Below are 15,995 nucleotides of genomic sequence, written 5' to 3'. Positions count from 1 at the left end.
AGCTTTGAATAAGGGAAGGACTTGATTCCGATTTACCGCCAGCAACTATGCTGGCAACCCGAGAGAGGTTGGACCGACCATCCTGAAGGTAATGCCGAGTACCTTGGCTCCCCAGGTGCTGCTGGGCCGGTATTGGGGGCAGGTAATGTGTCCCTGCTGATGTGACGGGCCAAGACGGAGACTGGGTGGCAGTGGACTTAGTGGCAAACAGACCGGCGTGTGGCCCCATAGTAATGCCTGTAGTAGTAGTAGTGGCTATGGTGGTGGTGGGTAGAAGGGGCACCCCCTGAGGGCGCTGTCTCCTTAGCACCAGAGTCTTGCGCTGGGATTTCTGCAGGAGGGGGACAGGGCAAGGGACTGGTGGACAGAAGAATGGCGAGGGGAACAGGGATAAAGGGTCAGAAGACGGCTGCTCCATGGTTAGATCCTGTGGGTTTTGTTTTTGTCGAGTAAACTAGGAGCCATGGCTCGAAGATACGCACACGTACATATCAGCAGAAGGATTACGGTCAGCAGACTCTGGAAATTGAAGATGGCAGACATAGTGGCGCCCTGTCACATCACCGGAAAAGACGTAGAACACCGATAGTATCACATGACTACCACGTCCACACAAAAAGACGCCTACCACTGGCGGTAAATATTTTTCACCACTATGGTATGTGAACTAACGCACTTCCCGTTTACCTCCCCACAATTAGAGAATAATCACCAGAGACATAAGAAAATCATTACACCAAGTCTGTTTTTACCCACTTTTATGTGTGTTAAAAATGACGCTGCTTGCAATGAATGCATAATTCATTTCACAACAATACATTTGTTGATTCTTACCAATGCAGCAACACTGCTGTGGTTATCTAAGAGAAGAAATATGAATCACAGTACAGTACATGGAACATATTTGTAACATTAGCTTCTATCATTTTCTCTTGAGCATGTGTAACAAAAAGAATATATCAAACATTTTGTTAAAAATAACCCCTTGTCCTAACTGCTGGGAACCGCACAGTCAAATCAATTGTCCACACTCCTCAATTTGTACAGCTACTTAAATTATTATGAAGTTTCTGCGCTTTATCTGGAAAACTCCTTCTCTGTTGTGGTTATCTGCAATGAAGTGTTGCAAATTCTGCACTGCTTTTTCGCACCACCCAAAGGTCACCTCGGAGACCCAGCAGCATTCAATGCTGGGTAGCTCAGCGCTTCCCTCTGATCGCCTTCTCCTGACAGCCAGCAACCGAAAAAGCCCCACACCCTTTCTCCTACCTCCATTTATCTCTCCAGCCTGTCAATCAAAACTAAACCTGCCCTCTCTCTGACGTTTTCAGGAACTTCTAGAATTCTGACCTCTCTATCCAATCACCTAACGAGAACTTGTATGTATCTTTTTGCTTCCTGCATGAACAATGACCTCCCTGAATGGAAAAAAAACAGCCCATTCATTTCTGCAGCACATTTATTTCCTCAGAACGAACAAAACAGAATGTTGCAATTTGCTCCTTTGCATTGCATTGCAATGTTAACAGATGGACTAATTAGTTAATGGGATATCACTTAATCAGGATGGTTAGTTAATTAATCTGGGTTAGTGTCCTTAATGCAACATTACATAGATGGCAATTCATGTATAACATGAGTCATTTTATATGTGCTCAGTGCATTTTGAATCTGCATTTGGAATCTACTGATTTTTGCATCCATTTTTCTGCCACCATTAAACGCCTAGTTCACTGCCCCTCATGAACTCAATGTGTTATTTTTATTTTTGTGTGCCTTCACCTGCACTACATGATTCACAGTCTCTTTTTGCTTTCTTTTATACTAACTCCACTCAAAGTACTGTCATGTAATCATTAATTGGCTTTTCCCATCTGCACCCATTTCATTTTACTGGCTGCCTCCATTGAAATCACTGCCACACCTTCTTACAGAACCCTCCTATTGAGGGACCTAAAAGCACAGATTGCATCATGTAACTTACTATCCTAATATCAGTTTGGATTTAGAGCAGGAATGGGAACCTCCATAAATGCTTTGACCATGTAACACTTGCTTCCAGCTGTAAAAAGACGAATGGTGGGCAGAGTCTATATGGCATAAATAGACATGTTTAATGCCTCTGACAAGGTAAATAGACCAATGTTGTGGATAAAACTGCGTGCAGTCAACATTCCACTTAAAGTGGTACATCTCTTGACAGTATAACACCCAAACACCACGTTAAGAGTCAGTTTGATAGCAGAAGGAGCCATGATGGACCCTATAGCTACTTATGTTGGTTTACGGCAGGGTTGTGTCGTGGTTCCAACCTTGTTCAATCTCTCCATGGCTGACCTCAAAAAGGTCTGGGAGAGAGGCACCACCAATTCAGTTAAACCGAGCTCTGTATCCCTTGACTGGATCAATTTAGCAACTGATATAGTTCTGTTTGACTCAACACCAATTGGGCTGCAGAGGAAGTTAACACTCTTTTACAGCTATGCAGTAGAAAACATTTTAAAGGTGAATGAGCAAAAGTCCAAGGTGATGATCTTCACCACTAAGAGGAGGCTTACAACCTTGACATGGTGTGTGGGAGAATAACCCCTGGAGAAGGTTCAGTCTATGAGTTACTTGGCTACAATATCACCAATAAATATTCTAGGGAGGGATGGAAAGACTCTGTTAGGGAAAAATGTGCTACCTTGCTGGCAGAAAAGAAGTGGTTCTACTCCCAGTTGTGTCACTTTTCTTTAATAAACGTGTTGCAGTACTATTTACTAATGTCGAGCCTACTGTGTGGTATGGGAGATATCACTATGTGACCTGGGGTCTTACCTTAACTCCATCCAGTATGTTTGGGAAAAAAATCATTAGGGCTGGCTAACTAAGCACCACACTCACTTATCAGACACAAGTTTGGTATATGCTCCCTGGTAACTAAAGCCAAGTGGAGGAGACTGGCAGCGTTTGCTAAATTACTATCGACCACTGACGTACCTATATCAGAGATGGTGGGCAGACCAGACAAGAGGCTCAGGTTCTACCATCACTGAATTTAAGACACAAATGTCTGAATTGCTTTTAGTGATAGGCTCCTTTAGGGAATAGCTTACCATTAACTTGGCTAAAGCAAAGAAAAAGCTATTCAAATATGACTGGGCAGAAACTACTGATCAGTTGGGTAAATTCTCTCTTTACAGAGAATACACACAATTGCGCACTAAAAGGTAGGAGATCTCAAGATACATTCTCATTTTGCCATGCCCAAAAATGCGGGTTACGTACCTATGCTTCCGACTCAATCAAATCCCTATGCTGGAAAGAACGAGTAAATGGGAATTGGTTACAGAAAATTCAACATGTAGATTTTGCCCAAACTGTTCTGCCAGGGAAACCATCAAAGACCTGGTGACAAACTGTCTAGCATTGGGGGAGGAGAGAAGTAGACATCTTGGGACATGTGTGAGTGATGTCATGTGGATTAGCCTGAGTGGGGACAACGACAAAGCTTTATAATTGTAGGTTCTTGGCTGTATTTTTGTGGAAAACTGAAGTGCTGAAAACCAGTTCAAATTTGTTGAATCCAACAGACGCTTTACCAAGTGATAATTGTAGTGAAGAACATGTTTAATTTTAATGATGAAAATTGCTTCAAATGATGTAAAAGGTTTATAAGATATGTAAAGACATTGTTAAACTGTATTCTCTTTCTTTTGTAAGTAGTGCAAGGTTTTTACACTTGTTTGAACCAAAAAATGAATAAATAAATAAAAATATGTAATGACTGTGCACGGCATGGCCAGTGGGTGAAGATACTGATTATAAGCAACAACTATGAGATATTGTCAGTATGCTGTGCCAGGTGGGCTATTGTGACTTTAGTATATTAACATGTAAATGGTGGAGCTGGGTATACACTCGATTTGGTCTGTCACTAAGAAGATGTTAGTAAACTTAAGATGCATTTGAACCAAATAGACCCTCAGTCCACGAGTAATTTATATAAACAATTGTGTATGGTATGTTACCTCTTAGGACCACTTAGGACTGTGTTGGGATTGCAGAGGGTTTTCATTGACAGACCATGCGAGGGAGATAATAGCTTATTTCCAATATCGGTGTCCCTATTCAGAAATGTTAGGACCAGGTAACTCAAACTGGCTAGATTACAGGGAGGTGAGGAAGAGAGGAAGAGAAGAAATGAACGAAAAGTACGGTATCATTTGAAGGTTTCTTTAGTGTTCCATGTTACATCTGGAAGGTTTGCAGGATCAGGAGCAAGGAGTGTAGTTCTGTTTGAACAGTTGGATGCCAAGTAGTTGAGCTTGTACTGTACATGGATAACCATGCAAGGTGGTTTAGTATAAAGAGTCAAGACGTCGTCCAGTATTGCATTTCTTTTAAGTGTTCGTTTTAAATGTATGCATTATTTTGAGAAGGGATGCAGTTCTGCTATTGTTTTATTGTGTATGCATTTACATGGTGGTATAGAACATTTTGTCTGTGGCATACCCAAATGTTTTTTGTGATTTTTAAAATATTGTAATTGTATTTCATTGTACCTATAAAGGCAATGCCATAGAATACAAAATGGGGATGATAAGCTCTATAATTTGGCTTATTAAAATAAATGCTGATTTGGATTGTTGTCACAATTTCAGGAGTGTTAGTTGTCCTTTTCTTATTACTTTCATTTCTATTGACCATATACTGTAGGTAGATTGAAATTCAAGCTGCGGGGCATTTTTTTTTACACATATACTATGTTGAGTATGTCAACGTCTCCAGCAGAAACATATTCGAAACTGTGCACAGGGTGTGAAATTGTAAATCTGTGTGTGCTACGAGAACATTTAATAATGGGTGTTCTCTAAGGAATAATTTCACTCAAAATACAAACAATTGAAAATGGCAACAGAGAGCGCTTTGCAATCATCATAATGATCGGTTATTCCAGTTATAGATGTATGCAGACATTGGCGGGATCCAAGCTGGAAAATGTGCTCTTGTGCTGCTTCATTCCTTAGCCAAGCTGTACAGAAATATAGCTACACAATGAGTCAGTGGTCACCATCTGCTAATCCAACTAGAATAGATATGTAGGAGTAATATTGGTAACTGCCAAATGCTAAGGAAAAATAGACAAGGAGAAGATTTGCAAAGTACAGATGATGGAAACATGAAGGAAAGAAAACTTGCCCCAATTAAGGCATACATAGGCCACAAGATAAGTGCTCCAGTTGAACCCAACACAATTTGATGAGTCAAGTATGTGATGTGACAGCCAGACAAGACTGTTCTAGTATATACAATAATCGTTTCTAAAAAAACAGGGCTAGTGTTGTTGACAAAAGGGCACTCACAGACCCTGGCATCTTTCAAGATGGGGAGCTGATGAGCCTGCAACTTTCCTTGGTAATATTTGGTGGTTGTTCCTGTTGTGTTATAGACCTAGAGACCTTAAGATCCATCCCCCAGGCAGAACATGTGTATGGTCCCAGAATATTTGGGCACCTAAATTAAATTTAAGGAGAACAACTATCAGGTGAAGAAAAGAAGAGGCTTTGGACCACTAGTACCCATGAGAGAGGGGGAATCCTATGAGCATGTTCAGCCACTGAACCAGTAGATCTCAGACGACGAAGAGCAGAAGTGATGTCACAGGGTGAGTGTGGTGAACATTTCAGCTTGAAGTGCAGAAAGGGAAAAACTAGACCACGAGACGGGTACATGACATTACACTCGACTAAACCTGACCTTATTGAAAGCAGGATAGCCCAGTCCTTCGGTGTCTGAGGACACACACAGAAATATAATGTACAGCATACTCAGCAGAGACAAAATCAATGATGAAAAAAGTCAATGAATCAGTAAAACAAGAAATACAGCAGGTGAGTGAAAAGAAAAGATTAGAAAGAAAAACAGCAAAAAAGCCTGCAGCCGGTTGATGGACGTTAATGAGAACGCTCACAAAGATGGTTTGAGCAATTCCAGGATGCAAAGATCAGATCTTGATGAACTGGTAATTAGAACTACAAAAGTTGTCTAGCCTGGCTACAGGCAGAGGACACACGAATCAAGCTGCATTCTACCAACATGCTTAAAACATAGACATAATATCATCAGCTCATATCTTTTGGGGAAGACCTGCAAAAGTACTTCTAATTTAACTTAAATACTCCAGGATAGCATTGCTTATTAGTAAGAATCCATTTCCTCGTTTGTTCTTCTAAAGGTGTCCTGAAGCTTAACATTAGGCAACTCTAATTAACTCATACTCTGCAGTGGCAATAACATTCAGCGTCATGTATGTAGAACATTAACTTCGGCATGTATCCCACGTACAGCGAACAGATACACCTGTCTACATGTAGGTAGCCCAAACCCTCACACGTGCTATGATACAGAATCAGGACCACCCAGCATGGGAAAGATGCAAGGAAACAGAAGACCATAGTTACCACCCTTGCAGTGCTCGCAACATTCAGTGCTTACATCAGAGGCTACCTCGATGCCATGTAGCTGCAGAGACAGGTCTGTCCTGACAGTTCAGCTTATTCCCCTGATCCTATTTTACACCCTCAAGCCTCCAAATGAGGCAGCCGTATCACAGACACCATCCATTCAGACACCACACTTCAGCGTGTTTGATACCTGAGGTGTTCCAGAGCACTGCAGGAGAATCACGGGGGCAATAGTGATACTCTCCTACAGATACGCTAACCCTAAAATAAAAGTTAGGATGAGAGGTGTTTAGAGTTTAGTTTGTATATGCCATTCAAAGTGGTAACACTGATATGAGCAGGACCGAGTTAATGTAATTCAAGCTGCACTGAAATGCGAGCAGCAGTCCGAGGGACAACATTGCCGCACTCATTAAAAGCTGGTGATATCGTCTGAGCAATCGAGCATTTAGAATTGTTACTGTTAAAAGTAAAACGGGAACATCAAAAGCTGCTTCCGTGCGAAACAGAGCCTGATTGTTCGTTCTGAATGGGATGCTCAGAGGGATGCAGGCGAATGGATCTACAGCTTCCCGATGGAAGACCTAATGGAGTGTATTGCTGCTAGATGACATGTTGATCAAGCAGCAGGACAGGGTTGGTGAGAGAAGGAAAGTTACCGAGAAAGTGCATGCTAATTGGAGGAGGTGAAGTAGGCATTGGAGACCGACGTTCTGCCTGTCTATTCCAGTGGCAGCTCTGCCCTGGGAAAACCAATCTTGACATTCACTCCCTCCCACTGCTTTGACTACTCGTCATCATCAGCACATTGAACCATCTTGGACAGCTGCCTAACATGCTATGCAAGCATCCAGCAAAGCACAACATGACGTAACGAAGGTACAGAGGATAGGACACTCGAGCAATCAATACATGGCACCATTAGGAATACAACGAATATCATTATTCAATCATCAGAATGCATGGAACTCAAGTGGGTGAAACACGCCAGATATAAATGATTTGACTCTGAAGTGACTGTATCGCTTGAGAGAACGAAGAGTAGTTTAAAAAAAAAAAAAAAAACATGTGCTAATGGCTGTTCATTGCTTGGATACACACTTTGAAAGACTAGGTTATACATAGGTTATTGCCTCATTCCACTTCTGCTTTCAGGACATTTGGTCTCTTGCTCCAAAGAAAACATGTCACTCAGATGTGTCTTGGTGAACGAAAAGAGAATGGGAAATTAGATGCAGAGAAACGTTCAAACAGAAGGATGGTGAGAGCAACAAAGAAAGGTCTGTTGGGCATATCAAGAAGAGTAGGCGAGCTGTATTTTATAGTCATTGGGTGAGATGTCCAGTCATAGACAGGGTAAGAAAACAACCTTCGTGGCTCAGAGAACAATTCCTACTATGTTTCTGCATTCTGGGTATACGAGACACACAGAGTGGCTTACACAGTGGTGTTTATGTACGGTTAGAGATTATAACTTCCAGAATGGAAGTATATCAAGGACAGATGAGTGAAGGGTCTGTAATGTGTCTGTGGGGTTTCTTCACCCACACCTTAAGAATGATTCGTATGGCATTAATAATTTATGTAAAGCTAACCGTACAAAAGAAGCACAAAACCTGAACAATTTGATTAGTAAAGAACGTATCAACAAATATCACATTACGAAATATAAACATATTTAATAACAATGTACTCATTCATATTTACTAATAGAATTGTTATTTGATGTTTCATATCTAATTTACAAAATCAAGATATCTTACCTAAATGATGCTGCACCCCCTGCTGAGAAGCCTGTATCACACTATTTACTTATTTAATTCTCAATTTCAATTAAAACAACTACGATAAGCAAAGATTTACTTTCGTTTTGTCTTCAATGTGTGTGTCTCATAATTGTGTTAGTTAGATGGTGTTACATTTTGTTATTCCTGGCAGTCTAACTGTGGAAGAACCAGGGGTTATAGAACACTTGTTTGATTAAATAATAAGGACATTTACTTGCATGCCATTCATTCCAGGTATAATTTTTAGAAGTGCCATCACACAGTAAGAAATGGATTTCCTTGATCCACCAAAATGCCAATCTAGACACATAATAACACTTATCATGCTTCTTTTATCATAGATGCCATGTAGATAATATCATGCCACAGTAGGAAATGGCTAGACCGGCTGGACCAAAATGACAGACTAGTCACACAATTACACATATCGTGCTTACCTGTTTTATCAAAGATTCCCAGTAAAAAAAAAAAATGTCTTGTTACGGTAAGACATGGTTAGACTGGTTGTACCAGAATTCCAGTCTAGCCAAATAATAACACTTATCAAGCTTGTTCTATCATAAATTCCCAGTATATTATGCAGTGGCAAAGTAAAAATGGCTAGATTAGTTGAACTAAAATGTCACTCTAGTCATGCAATAGTACTTATCATGTTTACTTACTTTGGCATAGATGCACCGTACAAAATATCATAACACAGTAAGAAATGGCTAGATTGGCTGCACTCAAATGCAAGTCTAGCCAAATAATAACATATAACATGCATCATGTTGGCTTTATGATAGATGCCCCGTAAATAATGTCATACCACAGAAAGAAAAGGCTTGATTGGCTGCAACAAAATTAGGTGATGGTCACATAATAACATGAATCATGCTTGCTTTAGTATCTAAGCCTAGTTAAAACAAAAAAAAAATGTCTTGCTGCGGTAAGAAATGGCAATACTGGTTGCACCAGAATTCCAGTGTAGTCACATAGTAACAATTGTCCTGCTTGTTCTATCAAGTTTCCAACAAAAAAAAAATATCATGAGGCAGTAAGAATGGCTAGACTAGCTGAAAGAAATATCACACTAGTCAAGTAATAACACTTATCATGCATGCTTGCTTCATCATAGATTTCCAGTAAACAATGGCATGACACAGTGAGACATGGCTAGAATGGATGCAATAACATGCTGGTTGAGCCACATAATAACACTTATTATGTTTCCTTTAACATAGCTGCCCCATTAAAAATGCTATGTCACAGTAAGGTATGGCTAGACTGGCTCCATCAAAATGTCAGTCTAGTCACATAATAAGACATATCATGCTTGCTTTATCATAGACACCTAGTACAAAATGTCATTACACTGTAAGAATCATCTAGGCAGGCTACACCAAACTGGAAGTCTAGCTATGTAAAAACACTTATAGTTTGTATAGTGGATACCCATCACAAAATGTTATATCACTGTAATAAATGGTCCAATTAGCTGCACCAAAATGCCAGTCTAGCGACACATTAGTGCTTATCATGCTTGCAGTATCATAAATGGGCAGTAAAAAAATGTCATGTCACATTGAGCAATGGCTAGCTGGCTGTATGACAATTCCAGTCTAGCCATGTAATAACACTTGTCAAGTTGGCTTTGTCACAAAATAAATGCCAGTGAAGCATGAAGTGTCACTTTTGAGGAAATGGCAGCATTGCTTGAGTGCTCCCTGGCCCTACCAGTGCCTTGCATGCAGACATATTTACATGTATACCCATTCACCCACCAGTCACTCACCCATACACCTTCTCTTACATTCTCTCATAAGCGGACCCAGAACATTCCCACTACATTCTTGACAAGGGCACCCACCCAGAAAATTCATACAAATGCTCCCATCAGTCACTCTCCCATGCACCTTTTCTCACATTCATTCAGATGCACACCCAGAACATTCACACTGCAAGCACCCACCCAGAACATGCACACACACACACACACACACACACACACACACACACACACACACACACACACACACACACACACACACACACACACACATAATCACATTCATAACAATTCACGTACCATTTACTCATGCACACACCTTCCCTCACATTAACAGACACATGCAACCCGAACATTCACACTACCTATTCACCCACCAGTCAAAAACCTATACACCTTCTCTCACATTCCCTCACATGCACACTCAGAATATTCACAATGCATACTTCACACCAGCACCCATCCATAACGTGATCTCACACTGCATTCCCATTCACATGATGACATTACCACTCACATCCATACATACATACACACCATTCACATGCACAAATGCATATAAACATTCACACTCCTCTGACACACATACACAAATAGCACATGAACACATGCAATAAAACTAGTCGTATTTGATTCCTGCTACAGTAGGTTTAGTTCATCTCCAGACCTCTGGCAACCACACTCTACACATACAGGAAGCAGTAACCAGGGTAGCTTGCTGGTTCCTGTCTAGCATGGAGAGGGGAGCCTGTGACAGAGCGGCCCCTTCCTGTGCTGCCAGCCGCATTCAGCCCCAGGCCAGTCCTCATCCATAGGGCTAAGGTGGGGCACACATGAACATTGGGTGGCAGCCCCCCACGCCCCACACACAATGGGGGCTGCTACACCACTACTTTCACCCACGAAATATTCACAGTGCTTGATTTTTCCTATACCCCGGTCACTGCTCTATGTTTCAGCAGGGTTTGATCACAATTGACCTCAACTTTAGATCAATAATTGTGAAGGTGAAATCTAGCTCCTTGTGCATCCCATATGAGGTGGCAAAATATGGAAAGTCCAAGATTGCTTTAAGGAACGTATTATTCCATAATTGGAGGAGAGGGTTGTTACAAAAAATCCACATAGGATAGCCCAACACAAAGTAACAGCCCAGGACTTAGCCACATACATTCTATACAAAGGCGTAATGGGATGGGCTTTGTATTTGGCTTAGAAGCAATAACCGGTCATGTTCCCTTCTTGTGTCATAAAGTGTATTTCCTGTGTATGTTTTCAGTAACATTTACCCTATATAGGTGTATGTAGATATGCTATGTTTCTAGATTTAAAGGAATACAAACAAAAATGTTTGCATTGTTGTAAAGGTAATTACAGCAGATTTTGAAGAGTTAACGTATAAACCTAAAGAACCTTTACACTCTGTTTTAATGCAGGTGTCCATTTGAGTCAGGAGACATGATGAATACAATGCTAAGAATAACTGTTGTGTGGCCTTCAGATTTATTGTCAGTGCCTGCTTAATGGCATTCATTGTCTCCTCGACTATGGGTTTCTAGCCATATCCATCACAGAACATAATGAATTCGGCTTAGTGCTGCAACCTGAGAGCCCTAAGCAGGCTCAAATGTAGCCGACGATTATGCAACATGGATTTCTTCATCCAGGTATGGCCATATTTTAAGTGGCATTTTGCTAGATTACCTACAGTTATTATTGTATTCCAAATGTCAATATATCTTTTGTATTCTGGAGCGACGTCTAAACAGACATCAATTTTGACCAGACATTTTACAAAGGGACTTACTACAGTCTCGTCTTTATTCAAATGTCTTATCTTATATACCTTATATTCGCTGATACTTTCCCTTTCAAGGCCCACACATTGTTTCACCCATATCTTGTGCACCCTCTTCTCAAGAAACCTACAGCAAACCCCTCTTGCCCGGCTAATTATTGCCCAATCTCTATCTCTCCTTTCCTGGGCAAACTCCTGGAAAAGCTGGCCATCTCCCACCTTAATCTTTACACCAACTGGGTTGGTTGTCTCCATGACCATCAGTCTGGCTTCAGAGCTGCCAGAGGCATGGAACTGCTCCCCTGAACATCCTCGAAGTCCTGCTCTCCAACATGGAATCTAATATCCCATCTGTTCTCATCCTATTCGATCTTTCTTCTCCCTTTGATACGGTCAACCATGTCATCCTGCTCAACCCCCTCTGTGATAATCTGGGTATCACTGATCAGGCCCTAGCCTGGCTGACCTCCTTCCTCTCCAACTGACTCTCCCAGGTCCAACTTGGGTCCTTCTTTTCCTCTCTCTCACTTTCTACCTGTGGTGTTCCCCAGGGGTCTAACCTCTCTCCCTGGCTGTTCAACCAATACCTGGCACCACTCGCCCCCTGCATTGCTGCTCTCTGCTCAAACGTTCAGTACTATGCTGATGACACCCAACTTGTCTTCAAGGTCCCCTCTACCCTCCCTCATCTCTGACTGTCTGCCTGCAATCCAGGAGTGGTGCACTGCCAACAACCTCTGCCTTAATGCCAGTAAGACAGAGATCATCCTCATCAGCACACCTGCACCTTCTTTCCTGTCAATCTCTGGCCAGCCTCTGTTGGCCCTCTCCCACTTGCGAGGCAATGAACCTCAGGTCATCTTCGACTACTCACTTTCCTTTTCTCCTCACATCTCTAACGTCTCAAAGAAAATCTAACTACCAACTGCACATCCTCATAGGTATTCTTCCTTTCCTCTCCTTCCCCCAGAAGCTGAATGGTCCTCATTACGAGGTTGGGGGTAGCCATGCCCTTTGTAAGGGCATGGCTACCCCCAAACTCAGGTCTAGCTCCGAGTCCCGCGAAAAGGTAATTACTAGCCATTCTGACCTTTGCGGGCCTGGATGCCCCCTTTGCCCGGGACCCTGAGCCGGTACGTCGCCATTCCCATTTGAGCCCCCATGCTCAATGGGAATGGGGAGGATGGTAGCAGCGGTACCATCCACAATGGTACCGTTGCTACCACCCTGCTCTGCTCTGCTCATGGGTGCCGCTCTACACGCGTGGTCTGACCATGCATGCAGAGCGGCACCCGCCTGCAGAACTCCTAATGTGGCGGCATGTTAACAACGGTGCCGGTAGCACAACCAGCAACATTGTTGCCTTACCGCCCGCCAGGGTCGTAATGAGGCCCAATGTCTCCAGAGCTCTGGTACTCTCTAGGCTTGACTATTGCAAAATCCTTTTTCTAAATCTGCCTGCAACTACTCTGTGCCATCTGCAGCTTATCCAGAACTGGTCTGCAAGACGTGTCCTTGGCCTGAAGCCCTGGGATCATATCTCTCCAACCCTGAAATCTCTTTGTTCGCTCCCAGTGGCTGCAAGGATTACATTCAAGACCCTTTGCATTATCCACAAGGCTTTCGGGCGGCCTGGGTCCAAATTAACTTCAATCATCAGCAGATCTCTGAGGATTCCAGTAGAATTATATAATCCAATGGATGGGTAAACTGTAGCGGGCAGAGGACAGAAAGCAGCAGGGAAGACCAGCTGCAGGTTAGGTGACATGGCAGCGCCGTAGGAAGAGAGGTAATATTGGATAGAAAGCCAAAAAAGAAAACGTGGCAGAGGGAGACCAGCTGGCAGGGAATTAACAGAATACCGTGGAGCAGCTCAGGAAAAGAGAGAGGCGGCCATGGGAAGGAGTAGTGCCGCTGCAGAAGGACAGGAGATATAGCCGCTGGGCTGAGCAGGGCTGTCGCTGTGGGAAGGAGTGGAGGCCGTGGAGGAGAGAGAGTAAGGCAGCGGCCTCAGAAGTGAAGTGAAGGTGGCAGCAGCGGAAATAAAAGCGGTGGGCGCGAAAGTTGCAATAATTTGCAGTGGCCGCAGGAAGAAGGTAAGGTGGCGGCCGCAGAATAGTTAAAAGAAAAGAGGATGAGAAAGTAATAAATGAAATGGAGGCAGGAATAGGATAAAAAGAACAGAGAAAGAATAACAGTCAAGGGAAAAACAAAAGCAGAAGTAAGGAAGATCGGGATAACCAAATGGAGCAAAGGGTATAAACTGCTACACAGAGGAAAGCCTGCAAGCAACGCTATAGCCGGAATCCAGGCGGAGCAGCAACACACTTACCTGTTCTCCTCTGAGGCAGTTATAAAAGTGAGAAGAAGAGTAGACACGGGCTCTTCCATCGTGGACAGAAGACTAGACCTGCTGCTACAGTTCAAATGTGATGGAGCTAAGAAGACACTATCTTGGTTTTCATTTGGTATAATGTGGGTGATGTAATTTCCACTGCTTCCTGAAGGAACAGGAGGTTCTTCTGACAGTATGCCCTCCCCGTGGAGTAGAAGGACCGGGTTTCCAAGATTGTAATCGATAGAATCTACGTAATAATGCATGTGCATGAACCGAGGTAGCAGCCTCCCAGTTTCGATCGGAAGGTCCGTACCCCTTCCAATCGATGAGGTACTGCAGGGTTCCCCTGTAGTACCTGGAATCAGCTATGGCTGCGACTTCGTCTTCTGGACCTTCGGGAGTATCGATAGGAGGTGGAGCGATCACAGCTCTTCTCTGACAATGGTCAGGTTTGTGGGTTTTCAATTGTGATACATGGAAAACGTTATGTATCTTGTGCCATGATTTCGGTAGTTGAATGCAATAAGCAACTTCTCCTATTGCTTTGAGTACTGGGAATGGTCTGTAATACTTGGGAGACAGTTCGGATGGTATGAGGCGTCTGGGAAGGTATTTAGAGGAGAGCCATACCAGATCTCCTTGGTGATAAGTAGGTTCTTGTGAACGTTTCTTGTCAGCTTGTTGTTTAGTCTTGTGCCTGGTATATACCAGAGAGTGGCTATTTTGAATTTCAGCTACTAGGGCATCAACAGCAGGTGTTTTACTTAGCAATGGTACGGTTGTAGGATTTACCGAAGGGTGGAATACATAAGTGCAGAAAAACTGAGACATTTTTATGGTTGAATGTACAGAATTATTGTATGCAAATTCAGTGTAAGGCTACAACTTACTCCAGTTGTCTTAAGATGCCGAGATAAACCACCTGAGATATTGTTCTAGGGATTGGTTGGGTCTCTCAGTCTGGCCATGTGACTGTGGATGGTATCCTGAGGTTAGATTGCATTGGAATCCTAGAGAGTGGCAGAGGTTTTTCCAGAATGCAGAAATGTATTGTGGTCCTCTGTCATAGAGGATTTTTTTTGGTAGTCCATGTAACCGGAAAATGGTTTGAAGAAAACAAGAAGCCATCTGAGCTGCCGACAGAATTTTTACCATGGGGGTGAAGTGAGCCAATTTCGTCAATGGTCACCATGAAAGTGGTGTTTTGAGCTAAAGGAGCAAGTTCTACAATAAAATTGGTAGATATCCTTTCCCATGGGTGAGAAGGCAAGACAGGTTGTATGAGTTGTCCTATGGGTAAGTAATGCAAGATGAAACATATTCTTTGACGTCGGACTGCACCAGAGGCCACCAAAAGTGGCAATTTATTAGTTCCTGATTGGTAGCGACTCCTCGGTGTCCTGCTGTTTTGTGATCATAGGTATTTATTTATTTATTTATTTATTTACCATTTTAAAGAGCACAGCAGCCCGGAGGCATTGTGGCACTGTCACAGGAGAAAATCTGTTACAGGTGATAAGAACAGAAAACATCATACCTGGTTACAGTGGAGCAATTCTGTATGTGTAAGGAATTGCAGGTACAGTGACAGTTATTGCAGGTACAGTAACATTAATTCACGCATACTTAGTTACATTTGTGAGAATCAAGGGAGTGCAGTGGAAGGATGGGTGGGTCAGTTGAACAGAGTGGTTTTGAGGCCCTTGTGGAATGTGGTAAGGAATGTTTCAGCTCGCAGGGCATTGGGCAATGCATTCCATAGTTTGGGGGCTAGATAAGTGAAGCTAATACCTCCAGCTTTAGCTCTTTTTATGCAGAGTATGCTTAGTTGGTTGGGGTGATGTGTCTTTCTGGG

This window comes from Ambystoma mexicanum, chromosome 1q (assembly GCF_040938575.1).
Source record: "Ambystoma mexicanum isolate Mex_15411 chromosome 1q, UKY_AmexF1_1, whole genome shotgun sequence".
Lineage (NCBI taxonomy): Eukaryota > Metazoa > Chordata > Amphibia > Caudata > Ambystomatidae > Ambystoma > Ambystoma mexicanum.
Note: the sequence above shows the minus strand (reverse complement) of the source record.